The 13,474-nt window shown below is 55.2% G+C and overlaps 1 protein-coding gene across 1 annotated transcript in view; it reads right to left on the reverse strand.

The window, feature by feature from the left end:
- CTBP2 (C-terminal binding protein 2) overlaps positions 1-13,474 on the reverse strand; it is a 132,414-nt gene that overhangs the window by 64,058 nt on the left and 54,882 nt on the right. The window lies entirely within an intron of this gene.

Raw genomic sequence — 13,474 nt, forward strand, 5'->3', positions numbered from 1 at the left:
CAGGCCCCCTCCCGCCACCCACCCACGTGGGCACCCCCCGAAGCCTCTCCCACCGCCGCAGCTCCCCGCTGCCGATCCTCCGCGCCCGCTTTGCTCGCCGAGCTCCGGCCGAAAGCGCAGGGCTGGCGGCGGCGGCCGCGCTCATCCCACGGCGCGCGAGGGTCACCGTCCTCCCCATCGGGGCAGCAGCGCCTGGGCTGCATAGTCCAGGGGAAGCCTGGGAGCTTGGCAAACACCTACTGCATGAGCCCCGAGCTGCCGAATTTGATTACACATCCGCACGTAGTACATATTTGTACGATGCACATGTATATCCTTCCCATACCGTGTCTTCCCTCATATGCTGTCCAGAGCTGCAGCACTGAGTCGCCTGGGAGAGATGCACAAAGTCTTGGCTTCCATCAACAAGATCCCTCTTCCCCCAAACCAACCTCTCCTAAAAAATTACTCCTGAGTTCTTCCCTAACAGGAAGTTCACAACAACTACAGTAATAGCAAAACTACTGAAAAAAACTATTTTACACTTTCCCTTGGGTGCCCATTGTGTCCTACCTGTCTAGTTTACATGCCAAAAGGCAGATACTAAAGCAGAGACCACCTATCTTTGTGTCTGCTCTAAGTCCCCAGCACTGTATCACTCTTAAGTAAGAGAAATAATAATAGAGGCAATTAGGTGAGTGTATCCTTACAAGCACCTATGCAAAATAGCAATTTTAATAGCATGCTCCACATTTCTGAAAATACATGCATCCTAACGTATATCCGACACAAAATCTGGACCTAGACCCAAGTTCCTGAAGTTTGCCAATTTTCAGATTCAGAATTGGTGCGACCCTCCATAAGCTACGGGATCTTTGCAGACAAAAGCCTCCAACTGGATTCCACGAAGCAGGCCTAGGTTTGGTTTCGGTCTTGGTAACGACATGCTGGTTTGGCCTACAAGCTGCAGACAAGACCAGAGACTGGCACTGGGCACCTCTCTGACAGTGCAAAGAATTACTTCAAGTCTGACATAGGTTTCTTGTTCTAAATTAAATTCTAAAGGAAATGTTAAGGCAAAGGAAGGAGTTTGCTAAAATTAGCCAATAAGCCAGTAAAATGGTCAATTTATTGGTTTTGGAATTTTGGAACTATTACAAATTGGGGTTTTTACATTACAGGTATCTCAAGGTCTTTTTCAGGCAAATCTGCCAGAGAGTGTCCTAGGGGCTCTGCCTGGACGGGAACAGAGGATCTGTCCCTCAGCAGCCGAGAGGCTCTGCACACACTCCTACCTCTAGGAAATCTTCAGAGTTATAATTTGCTCTTATCTGGGTGCTCCTATTTACAAGGCACTGTTACATAAAAAGTCCTCATCTGCATTGACTTATTTAGCAACATGAAATAAAATAGCCTGAAGCTATTCATGTTGCTTAACATACTTTTTTTTTTTTTTTTATGTAGATGATGCTCTGCGTAAAGGAATATTCAAAGGGGAAAACTATGTTTTGTTTGTAACACTTACTACTATCATTGAAGCAAATCTGCTCTAACAAGTCTCCGAAGGGGGAAACACGTGTAATACCCTGAGCAGCTTAGCTAATTCATCTTTTGCGGGCCAACTGCTGGTGAAGTCTCAGATGGAAAAACCTCAAAATGGGGATGTGGAAATCCACGTTTTTTGGGGCTCGGGACCTGCTGCGCTGTTCCCACCGCACAACCTATTGCCAGCAGAGTCAGCCCTGTTTGTTTTCAGGTACGGAGTAGTTTTACTCTACAAAAAAAGGAGAGTTCAAGAGTTCAAGGCTAAGCTGCCATTCAGGCGTGCACCTACAATGCCAGGGAGCCTCTCCTTCCTGCGCTCAATGCATTCCTCTCCCCGCCATCTCCATACAAAAGGCCTAATCTACAGGAAATAATAAATGAAGGAAGGAGGGAGCCGCCGGGAAGAGCGCGTGGGGAGGGGGCCCAGCTGCCGCGCTCCTGCGGTCCCGCTCCCGCGGCTCCACCTCCACGCGAGCCCAAGGAGAGGGGAGGGAGGGAGGCCCAGACAGCCGCGATAAATAAGACGGACTAATTCCCCTGGCAGCGACCTTCCGCAGGAAGCCGGAGGACCCTCTGCGCGATCTGCAGACCTTTCCTGCAAGCCTTTGCAGCTCGCTCCGCCAGGGCCGTCTGCGGGTTTAACACCGCTCACGTTACTGACCTAAATCTACCCGGGCTCATCTGGAGCCACCGCAGCCCGTTGCATGCCGAGGCCTCCTCGGGCCTCCGCAACACGCAGATTATCGATGCAATGAACCGTGACGCTTCCCCAAAGCCACTTGCTACCGAAAATACAGATTTATAACCCAAGTCCCACCAGGACCAAACTTTTAGCAGGACCAGCCACGGGCCTCCATTACAGATCAAGGCTAAAAGCCCGTATGAGAAATAGATGGAAGTTAGCCAGAAAAATCAGGGCCCAATTTTCAGCAGAAAAGGGAAAGGAAAACATTTCATGTTCCAAGAGGATGAGGAGAAAGCGAGCGCAACGGGGAGGCGCACAAATATCCGCATTTCTCCCTTCTCTTCCTCTGGAAGAACAAAAATAACCTTCCCAGGCTGAAAGCTAAGCACGCTTTAAAGAAAGTCCCTCATGTAGGGAGACCCCAGGCTGAGAAAAGGCAAATTAAGCCATCAGCACTAACCAAGTGTCCCCAGCCTCCCCACGAACAGCGGTGCCTGGCTCGAAAAGCTGCAGCTGGCTTCCCACTGCCGGCACGCATCTTCCTCACTATTTACCAGGAGCTGTTTTTTAACATCGGTGACACCTAACATTCAAAATGGGAGTTAAAAATAGCCTCCCGCTCCCTGCTTTAACCCTCCAAATTCCCTTTTTTACCCCGTTCGGCCCCGCCGCAGCCCCCCGTGGGGCTGCCCCGCTGCTCCCCACGGTCCCACCAGCATCCCCCTCTCCCCAGCAGCCCTGCTCCCGTTTCTTCCCAAAGCCCTTGTTCTCCAAAGGCAATAGGTCTAGTCTGTATCTCGGCCTCTCTTCCCACCTGCATTCACAAATGACACGAGTCTAAGGCCTAAAAAACCCCACCACTCATGTTTTCAGTATGGCCTTAAACCCTGCAGTCAGCAGCTCGACCGGCGGAGTAGGAAAAGAAATTCCTTCGTTATCCCGAAACTACTTAAACGCTGAACCTTCCCAACCTCCTCGGGAAACAGGCCTGGAGACCGGCTGCCACTCGCCCGAGGAGCCCTGCACAACGCAGACGAGAAAAATCAATACCCTTCACCCAACTTATCAAATTTACTGAGGACATTTATACAGTATAATTAAATAGAAAAGGGATACAAATACAGCAGCGTATTTGCACGGCACTGCATAGCAATTGCATTATCTCTGCAACGGAGGACGCTTTGACAAAAAGGGGGGAAACCACCATATATCACCCAAAGAAGCGGCAAGGAGCGCGCGGGTCTCTGCTCCCGCTGCTCACAGGGAGCGTTTGACGTGCGCGTAAGAGGAGGCACAAAGCGCACGGCCGCACGAACACCGGGGGCATCGCTGCCGGCCGCGCTCAGCAAGCCGAAACGCTGCCCGCGTCGCTGCATCAGTGACGAACGCGGTCCGAAATGCGCGCCTGCCTCGCAAACGCGTGTGCGCCCCGACGCGTCTTGGGGCACGTCCCCCGAGCTAAGGGGGAAGGCGAGCAGACTCCATTAGGCAAATGCTGCCTTACAGCGGTACATGAACATACCGAGTAAAATCGATTTTGCCTAGTGATTCGCTTGGTAGGTCAGTGACGTTCTCCACAACGAGCAGCCGGCCCCGCAGAATCGCAAGATAAAACCTCCTATGCACGACTGAACCTGGGCAAGGCAGTTTGCCACGGCAGGGCAACCTACACCCCGGCAGGAAAGGCGGACTCGATTACGTGGCTATTTGTTAAGCAATTCTTCTCATGAGGGTTGCGTTACGTGTGCGCTTTGTCAGCTCTCCTGGCGTTCAGGTAGAGCCAAGGATGTCGACTCCCTCTCTCCGTCCCCACCAACGCGACCGCCGCCGGCATGACGTCTCTCTAACACGTCAACCCCAAAGTGCGGAAGAGCAGAGAACAGTCCTGGGCCATGGCGTGCAGGTCTGAAAGAAAAACTTTCGCACTATTCCACTAAACGTGCATGGAGAGTGCTAAAATAAAGAACAGATGCAAAAAGAGAAGCCTGTTTAGGGAAAGGCCGAAAAACAACTGATGACCTGGGAATCTCCATCAACCCCCACTCAGCATGGTATTAAAAAAGATTCTACAAAGCTAATTGCATTAACTTTAAAGCAACATACATCCCTTTCCAGGTGGAGTAACTCAATAACTGAAAAGCATATTGGCATTTAATCACGTCTCCAACCCCCCAGGCCTGAAAGAAGACCGAGGGATTTGCTCGCAGAGCTGCACACAGCTAACCCAGCCCCACAAGCCGTGCACTGCTCAGCAAAGCAAACGAACGGGTCCCCAGCTATCCAGCTTGCACCTGGTAATCCCAGAGGTGCAGCCACCTCCCCCTGCTTGATGTCACCGCAGGAGACACTACCGCGCAGCACGCTTTGGGAGAAGGCTCTTCGCCAACTCGCAAACGTCCCAAACGAACCCATCCCAGGCAAGCAAGTCTGCATCCCCATTGCTCACTTCCACTACCTTTCTCCAGAGCTGCTTTAATTCCTGCACAGGTTCCCACCCGGATTAACTCCTGCATGGGCTCCTACCTGCATTAAATCCCGCACGGGTTCCCCCCCAGGTTAATCCCTGCCCAGAACCACCTGCAGCAGCAGAACTGGAGATGCGGTATAGCAGACCGGGTGGCAAGGAGCCCTCCGGGGGATTTCAAAGCCGAGCAGCCCGGGGCCGGAGCTAGGACCACCCTGGGGCATCACTGCTTTGGGCAGGAAGGAGGAGGGTGCCCGCAGGTGCCCTGCTTGCTCCTGCCGCACGCGGCGCCCGGAGGGAAACCCCCGGCGCTGGAAGGCTCAGCCCCGGCGCTGCAGTCCCTTCTAAAAGCAACATTTTTTCTCCCTGAGCTTGCAACCGGCTCCAAAGTGCCTTCTGCACTGCTCAGCCGCTGCAAGCAGGGCTGCAGAGCGATGGCCACAGGGCTGCAAGCCCAACCCGGGGGAGACACGCTAGGGAAAATCCCATAGCGGGAAACCCGTTTCCCACAGGCTGTGTGACGGAGGCGGTCAGAGGAAACATCTGCCATCCTCCGTGGAGGCAAAAACCAGGAGGAAGCGGTCGGTTCATCCAGAGAAAAGAGAGTTAAAAAACTGCAAGGAAGGCAGGAGCGGGAGAGGCGCTCACGCGGGCAGGTCGCAGCAAAACGGGTTAAAAAGCGCCTTTAAAGCGCATGAAAATGGCAGCAGCTCTCGATGAGGTCAGTGACTGAAGTGGCCTACGGTACTTGTAAGAGAAAACATCTGTTCGTGTTAAAAGGTCAGCAGGAAATGAATGCTATTTACCCCGGGCTCACTGGGCCGGCCACCGCGCCTCCAAGGAGAGCCACGCGCGGCTCCGGCTTCACCCGGCTCCCGCGGCCACGAGGACCTGCCGTCGCCCCCGGACGGGCTGCCCACCCCCGAGACCACCGCCGGCCATGGGGCTTCTCGGCCCCGGCCCCCACGGCGAGCCCGGCGGCACTGCACGGCCGGGGCGCCCACGCCGGCGGCAAGACCCCCGAGCGGCGCTGCCCTGCGCCTTCTCCTCATCCGCCCTCCTCGCGTCCGACCGGCCCGCGCGCGGCCTTGCTGGGAAAAAGGCCCCCGCGCCGCCTCAGGAACCGGCCGTTAAAATAAATCCATCAACATAAAAGCAAAAAAACAAGAAGTTTCTGCTGAAAAACAGGAAGCGCTAGGTACATAGCGGCTTAAAATAGTGCCTACTTAGTCCGTCGCCAAAACGCCGGGCTCGAGGGGTCGGGCCTGCTCCGGCACACAGCCACCCTCGCCCTTCAGGCCTTCCAGGTCCCGTCTAACGACGAGCTTAAAATAATACGGCTCGGATCCGGATTCTTATTTGGACAAAAGTTCAGCATGAAGCCCTTCTGCAGCGCGCAGGAGGGATGAAACGTCACCCTGCGCCTTCCCGGCGAGGCCTCTTCCCACCACACAGCGCCCGGCCGGGCCTCTGCCCCGCCGCGGCTGCCCACCATGGCCGTACCCCGCAGCCCACCCGACCCCATGCCCAGCCCGCCTCCGTGGCCCTGTCTGCAGGGGCAGAGGGCAACGGCTTTTTTTGTTAATTAAAAAAAATTACATTGCAGAGCAACGTTCTCAGATGGTCTGATGTGGACTAAAACGCTCATATCGAAACGCAGATCAAGACAGGTCCCCCCCGCAAACCAGGGTCCGCAGCACACAAAGCGTCGCTCCGCGCCACGCAGCACAGCACACCAGGCGCCGCGGGGCCCGCACCCTGAACGGCTCGTTATTGCATCCCACGAAATTATTACCCAAATTAAGATTTGTGGGTTTTCTCCCAGCCGAACAATATGCCTTTGACAGCGACCCTGCAAATATGCCAGAGTAAGAGCAGCGGTCTAGCTCCACGTGCAATTAGGCCGGCATGTGGATCTCATTGCTCCTAAGGACTCTTATTTGATTTCCTGCACCACCAACTGGTGAGAAGTTTTCAAGTCTAAATACAGCAGAATTAGATCACTCTTTGGGGTGGTCGCATCTGGGGCTGGAAAGCCAGATGGAGTGTGTTTTTAGAGTCCTTTGTAATTGAACCAACACACGAAGTTGCTAGGGAGCATGCAAACACAATCCCCGCTTTGGGGCAGCCCGTAGTGGAGTCAGGGCCGTGTCTGCCAACACTCATAGACACCATCTTAAGTGCTAGCAGGGAGGCACGGTCTCACGGGCCGCGGCTTTTCAAAACGCTGGTGTGAGCGTGCGCCCACTGCAAGCATGCAGGAGCTCTGCGACTTCTGAACACAAAAGCACCCGCTGACTTCTCACAGTGCCACCCAAGGAACTAGGGAGATGGGCAATTTCTTCAGTTCCCTAAAAATGCAAAGCTGTTAAGTGAAGACTCTGAAACTAGGGAATTAAGGGGAGGGGGAGAGAAAGCGGGAGGAATAAGGAACCAGAAACATTTCAAAGTACAGGGAAGTGCATCAGCACGAACTCAGGAGCAAACAGCATCTTCTCCAGCCAGTGGGCATGAATACAAACTGCCTCGGCCAAACAGACTGGAACCCAGCGCACTTCAGTTCACGGAGTTAACACTCGAATGTGCGGCGTCTGGAAAAACGCAAGCAGGTTTCGTAAGGCAGCAGAGATCTGGGGTATGAGCACACTGTAATAACAGACCGAAGCGACTGACTGGGATCTGGTGGGACGTGCCTTCACAGTTAGCGAAGAAATCAGCCCAGCCCGTATGGCAACGAAGAGTGACATCACATGTTGTCGCTTTGACAGAGTTGGGATGAAATAACCTGTCTCCGGAGCAGCCAGCCATCACCGCAAACGGTTATGTCGACAGCCTGAAGGATTTGCCTCTGGCAAGGTATTATCACAGGGCTGTGGACAGATTTAAAGCAAACAGCTTCCCATTGTGCAGCAGAAGGTTTTGAAGGATGCGGAGAAGTCGGCTGGTTGACTTGTGCAGAGCTCACGCTACCCTCGGCACCAGTTTTGTCCGCAGGGATCGCAGCATGCTGCAGTTCCAGTAGGAGCACCCAATGCACCCAAGTCTAGGCAGTTTTGGGCCACCCACATCACGAATCTTTTCCATTTGGAGGGAAAAAAAGATCTTTCCGTGGGTAGCCTCCTTCGTTGTGCCCAGACTTCCCAAACATGCCACTTCCGTGGCGTTCAGCGCACAAACATCCAGCACGAGGCTGCGGACCTCCGCGCCCTCTGAACACTTGAGCCGGATCCTAAGACAACAAGTGCGGGCAGTCCACAGCTCTGGTCAGGGGCTGTGCACCACCCGTAACACGGCACAACCGCCTCAGTCCCCCGGGAGCTACCAGCACGACAGTGGCCCCCTGCAATCATTTGGGGCATGAGGACAAGTCATTGAGAAAGGGACAGGAGACCTTGGTTCCACTGCAGCAGGTAGCACTGCGGGGACCCCAGATCATCAGCCCTTTGGAGCAGAGCGCAAGCTACCCGTGATATCCTGAACAGCAAGCGTGTCCATCTGCACGTCCCGACAAAGTAACACCGCCGGGATGATGGAGCTCTTGGTGGGAGACCAAGCGCACGGCATTTCACTGGAGACATGAGCAGGGCGGAACCGAGCTGCTGGCTCTGGGGAGCGCGGAGCGACCGGGGTTGTGCTCCACGCAGCCGGTACGGACGGAGAGCTGAACTGGTTCTCCGGGGAGCAGCAAAGGGGAAGAGAGGAACGGAAAGGGGATAAAACGATGCCTCCTCGCTTGCTGCAGAGCCACCGTCGCCTGTCAGCGTCACCGAATTACACTTCAACATGCAAAACTGCACTGCAAACATGCAAACCATCCCGCTGGCGGCTCCGAGACCCCCCCATCCACGCGCAGCTCCGTGCCCTCCTCGTGGCTGCCAGCACCGGCCGAGGCCCTCAGTGGCGGCCGAGTCCTCAACGCCGCCTTCTCCCTTTCGGAGACGGCGAAGGCGCAGCTGACACAGCACGAGGTGCTCGTGAGTCCTCCCTCACCACACCACGCTCTGGAGACCGGAGAGAGCTGGCGGCGGAGCGGTTTCAGTCGCAGCTTGGGAAGCAGCATCACACACACGCACACAGATACCGCAGGCGGGCAGCACAGGGAAATCCCCATCTCTGCAGCCATTTGGAGCCTGTCCTGCTATCTCCACCTCTCCGATTTAGGACGGGACAAACAACAATTTCTTGCATTGCTCCAGGACTCCTGGCTGGGCGAATGGAGAAAAACAGCTGAAGAAGCCCGTCCATGGTGTCTGGTGCAACTCCTTCGGCAAACCCCCGCTGGAGGCAGGGCTTCCCCGGGGCCAGGCAGCACCGCCACCGGCTGCTCCCGCGGGTCAAGATTGTCAGGAACCGCGGCCTCCGCGGCAGCAAAGGCATCTGTTTTCCCCGGTGCTTAATCGCAGGCCAGGTTTGAAAACCTGAGGCTTTAGAGACCTCCTTATCAGCAGCTAGCACGGAGCACCTCTGCCTCGCGCAGGAAGCACACCGAAAACCCGCTTTCCTTTCCCGTTTTCCTCCTCGGAGCCTGGCACAGGCAATAATAAAGTAACAAGTAAAACAATAGTAAGGAGGCGAGGAGCAATTTCTCCACAAAACGCCGCGTTTGCAACCCAAGGAGCAGAAGAAACTGGAGGCTGCCCAGCCGCTGCCGGGAGGACGCCGAGGGAGCGCCGCTGCCGCCGCTCCGGGCTTTATGGCGGTCCCACCACGCCGGCAGCAGCGCCGTGCCCTGGCCGATGCCGGCTCCCAAAGGCGCGCGAGGCTCTGCCGGGACCGGCCGGCATCTCCCCCGGAGCGGGGGCTCCTCCGCGCAGGACAGCGGCCCGCTTTCCCCAGCAGACACCGCTGCGGCAATGCGGAGGCATCACCTTGCTGCCTGACGGAGAACATTCCCGCAGCGCGGAGACTTGGAAGTTCGGCGGCAATCCGAGCCTAAGCAGAACACCTTTAAATATCGCGGTGGGACTTTTTTTAAAAACGCAGCAACAAGTAGCAAAATGAATAAATGGACACAGCCAGCACTTGGCGACTCAACGCAATATAGAAACGACTCATTTTTACGGGCACAGCCGGCACATAAACACCCACCTCGAGAATAAACCTTCGTGCAGCACCGAAGCAGAACGGCAAGAGGGCGGCGAGCGGAGCGGAGGGCTTGCCGGCGGGAAGCGGCGGCAGCGGGCCGTGCTGCGGGGAGGGAGCTTGCGGCGGCGAAGGCCCCTGAGGAAAATTCCCCTGCAAAGCACACGCAGGCAGCTGGCACCGCTGCCGAACGCCGTTCTGTTTTCCAGGCAGCCCGTAGGCTCGGTGCACGGAAACGCAGAGTTTGCTGTGGATTTTTCTCTTTGTGAACCGAGAATTGTTGGCTTTCTGAATCGGGATTTGAGGAACACAGTTTTTTAGTGTTAAAGAGTATTATTTGATATGCATTTTAGAAACGTCAAGGAAATATTTCCCCTTGAAGCAGCAGTTCTGCTACCTGCAGGACTGCATTTATCACCTCCAACGCCGTCCTGGTCAGCCTTTCCCCCGTCCGGGTGTACGTGGGCTGCCTTTGCTTCTGCTGCCCAAGCAGCGGCGGGTGCCACCGTGCCACGCGGCTGAGCACCACCGGCACCTGCAGACGCGGCTCACGCAAACGTCGCCGCGGCCCCGCAGCACTCGGAATCACGGGGATTTCTGAAATAACCTGCTGAGATATCGGGGCGACACCACGGCCAATGCCAAGCACGGCAGCTGGACGCGCCCAGTCGGTACGGCACCACGGGACATGCGGGGTTCAGAAGCTGGCCATCACACGACGCGTTTCACAACAAAATCAGACCGCTTTTCTAACCCGGCTGTCTTGTTTAAAAAGCAATGCAACCCTCCGAGGGATACAAATAATTAATTTCAAGCCAGCTCTAAAGCAGCAGCTCCCAAACTTCGTTTCTGGCTGCAACCTCATTTTACAGACCAGTAATCCCGTGCAACCCCAAACAGCAGAGTGACTATCGGACAAAATTACATTTCTCTCCAGCTCATGACCTCGTTCATAACTGCCGTGACCTCACTCAGGGCCACCACCCTCGTCCGGGAACCGTCAAAGTCGTAACACGAATGATGCTGGGAACAGGCCCGCCGGCGTGTCTGTGCCGGAGGAAGGAGGTCTAACAAGACCCATCCCGAGCACGGAGGTTTCTTGCCATCCGCTGTTACTCTGACGGTTATTGCAGAAGATCAGGAACCCGCAGCATGGTCTAGGGAGCAGATTGCAACGGGAGCTAAAGCTGCAAAGCCCGAGAAGCTGCGTTTCACGCCACGCACACACAGCTTCGCGGTTCCGCTGGCTGAATGCTCAACATCAGGATGCTCCCACAGACGTGCAGAAAACCAAGGGTAAAAACGGAGTCCTTTGGCTCCCTATTGCAGTTAAAATTAATTGCCACATAAAATTGCTGATTCCTACCGAACGAAGCTACACAATTTATCAACTCAAGGATAGAGCAAACTCACTGGTGGTTTAAATACATTACCTGAGTTATTACTAAATTTTGTACCAGCGACAGCTTTATGGATAATGTAGGTTTTATAAATTCATTAGTAGGGGACTAACTTTCAAAGTAAACAAAGGCATTAAATAAACATGGCAACACTGTGTTTACACACAGAACAGACGTCCCTGTCCTCTCCAAGCCACGCTGGGACACTCGAAAGGGAAAACACGGAAGAAACCCCACCGCAACGTCTCACAAAAGGAAAACGCGGCGGTTCATTAGGACGCGGGTCCTCCAGCACCGACCTCCAAACCATCTTTCTTCCCGCTGCCGACCCCGAACGCGCGCCGGTCGCCCGCCAGGCTTTTCACGCCGCCTCCCCCATCTCTTAAATGGCTCCGGCAGCACTTCTGCACCGCAGAGGGGTCCTGGACCCGCTCCAGTGCCCTTTGCAGGCAGTGGCATCTTTCCACTGATTTCAGCAGGCTTTAAATCAGCTGCACTATATTGCTTAATTAAAGGGACGCCGTCGTCTGGAATCTGCTCACTTCCGTGGAAGTTAAGGGCCGTCCGGGCCCTACGCTGGCCGCAGCCCCTCGCCCCTCCACGCGCGTCCAAAGCTTTGCTCCCAGCCGGGACGGGAAGGACCTGCCACCAACCAGGAACCGGCCTGCCGCACGAGCGCAGGCCACAAACGGAGAAATCGGCTGTATACGACTTGCTGTCACCCGAAAGGAGACACTGGGAAAAAGAGGGAGAATATTTTTTGATCTTTCTTACAGCTTACAACAACAGAAGGCAAAAGCAATTTCAGAGGGCAACATAATTTTAAATTGATGGTACTTCTTTTACAAGAAATCTTCTTAGGATGGAAGTTGTTTTAACCTATACTTACTGGGAGAAATGACTAACATTACTGTTACAAAAAAAAGAGATTGTAGGAAAAAAGCTGTTTGTCTCCACTTTTCCATTCTGTTTACTCTGTGCGTTTATCACCAGCACGGGCAGAAACAGCTTCGCTGCCTCCCCTGTACAGCCAGCGAGTTAGTCACCGTTTCCCCCAGTGCGTGGCTCCTTTAGTCAGCAGCAGGGAAGTGATAAAGACGAGAAAACTAAACAAAAACAGGAAAATGTAATTGCAAAACCCACTGAAATTAGCAGGAGGTCCTTGTAGGGAAATGCAATATTCAGATCGATTTAAGCTTGCTTTAATTTAGGGGATGGCAGACTGGAAAGGCGCTCCGTGGCCTGTCCCGCGGCTGCGGGAGCGGAGCCGAGCCGTGGGAGCGGAGCCGAGCCGCGGGAGCGCTCATCCCAGGAGATGCTCGGCATGGGCAGCAGCCTCCCGCGGGCCCCGGGCGCCGGCCGGTGCCTCCTCCACGAGCTCCCGATGCCCCCGGCTCCGTGCCGGCACGAGGAGGCAGGACGACCCGGGCGCACGCTCTCACGGGGCGCTCACAAACCTCTGCACGCGGTGCCCTAAGTGGAAAACAACATGGCGATAATCCGCTTCGCCTGGCACCGCGAGGAGGGACAGACCGCTCCGCGCTGGCTGGGCTGCACCCGACCGGGAGGGAAGCAGCTATGGGAGACGGGGCTGCGCGAGGAGGGAGCGCGGCACAGCTCACCGCCGCCACGCAAGCAGCCTGCAGCAGGCAGAGCCCAACTCCCGCAGCCGCGTAACCCAATTATGCATCGCTGCTTCGTTCTTGGGGTCGACTTATTTAAAATGCATTAAAGAAATAAATCACCGCTGATCGTCCCATCCTCCTTTCTTTTTAAGCCAGGCTACAGCAACAAATTTATACAGAGTGATGCCTATTTTAAATAAAAACAACAAAAGCAGTAACAACGCAAGACTCGGAAGCTTATCTTTTTTCCCCAAAGTCACAGCCTGGCTTATTTTCACAGGCCGCTTTCCATTAAACTATTTGCTCAAATAAATACGTGAAGCGGCAAGGCTCCCCACTCGCCCTGCTATACCTTTATAAAATTACCACCCCAGACCCTCTGGAAGCGCAGTGCGGGCACCTCAACGCTTTTCCAGTCCTGGGACTCCTCCTCTGCTACAGCCAAACGGATCGGTCACAGCCCGAGCGGCGGGAGGCTGTGCACGGGCACTGGTAAGCCGCGTCCGAAGCCGCGTCGAGCTGCCGGCGCAGGACGTACAAGGACGAGGTGAGATCCTGCCCTGAAGACCTGCAAAGCCACGATGGGGACACAGCACGCGCCACTGCCCGGAGATGTCCCCACGGTGCCAAGGCCCCCAGTGCCGTCCCCCAACTGCATTTCTGCTCAACGCCACCGAACCGGAGACAGTCCCGC

Source organism: Dromaius novaehollandiae, chromosome 6 (genome assembly GCF_036370855.1).
Source record: "Dromaius novaehollandiae isolate bDroNov1 chromosome 6, bDroNov1.hap1, whole genome shotgun sequence".
NCBI classification, from domain to species: domain Eukaryota; kingdom Metazoa; phylum Chordata; class Aves; order Casuariiformes; family Dromaiidae; genus Dromaius; species Dromaius novaehollandiae.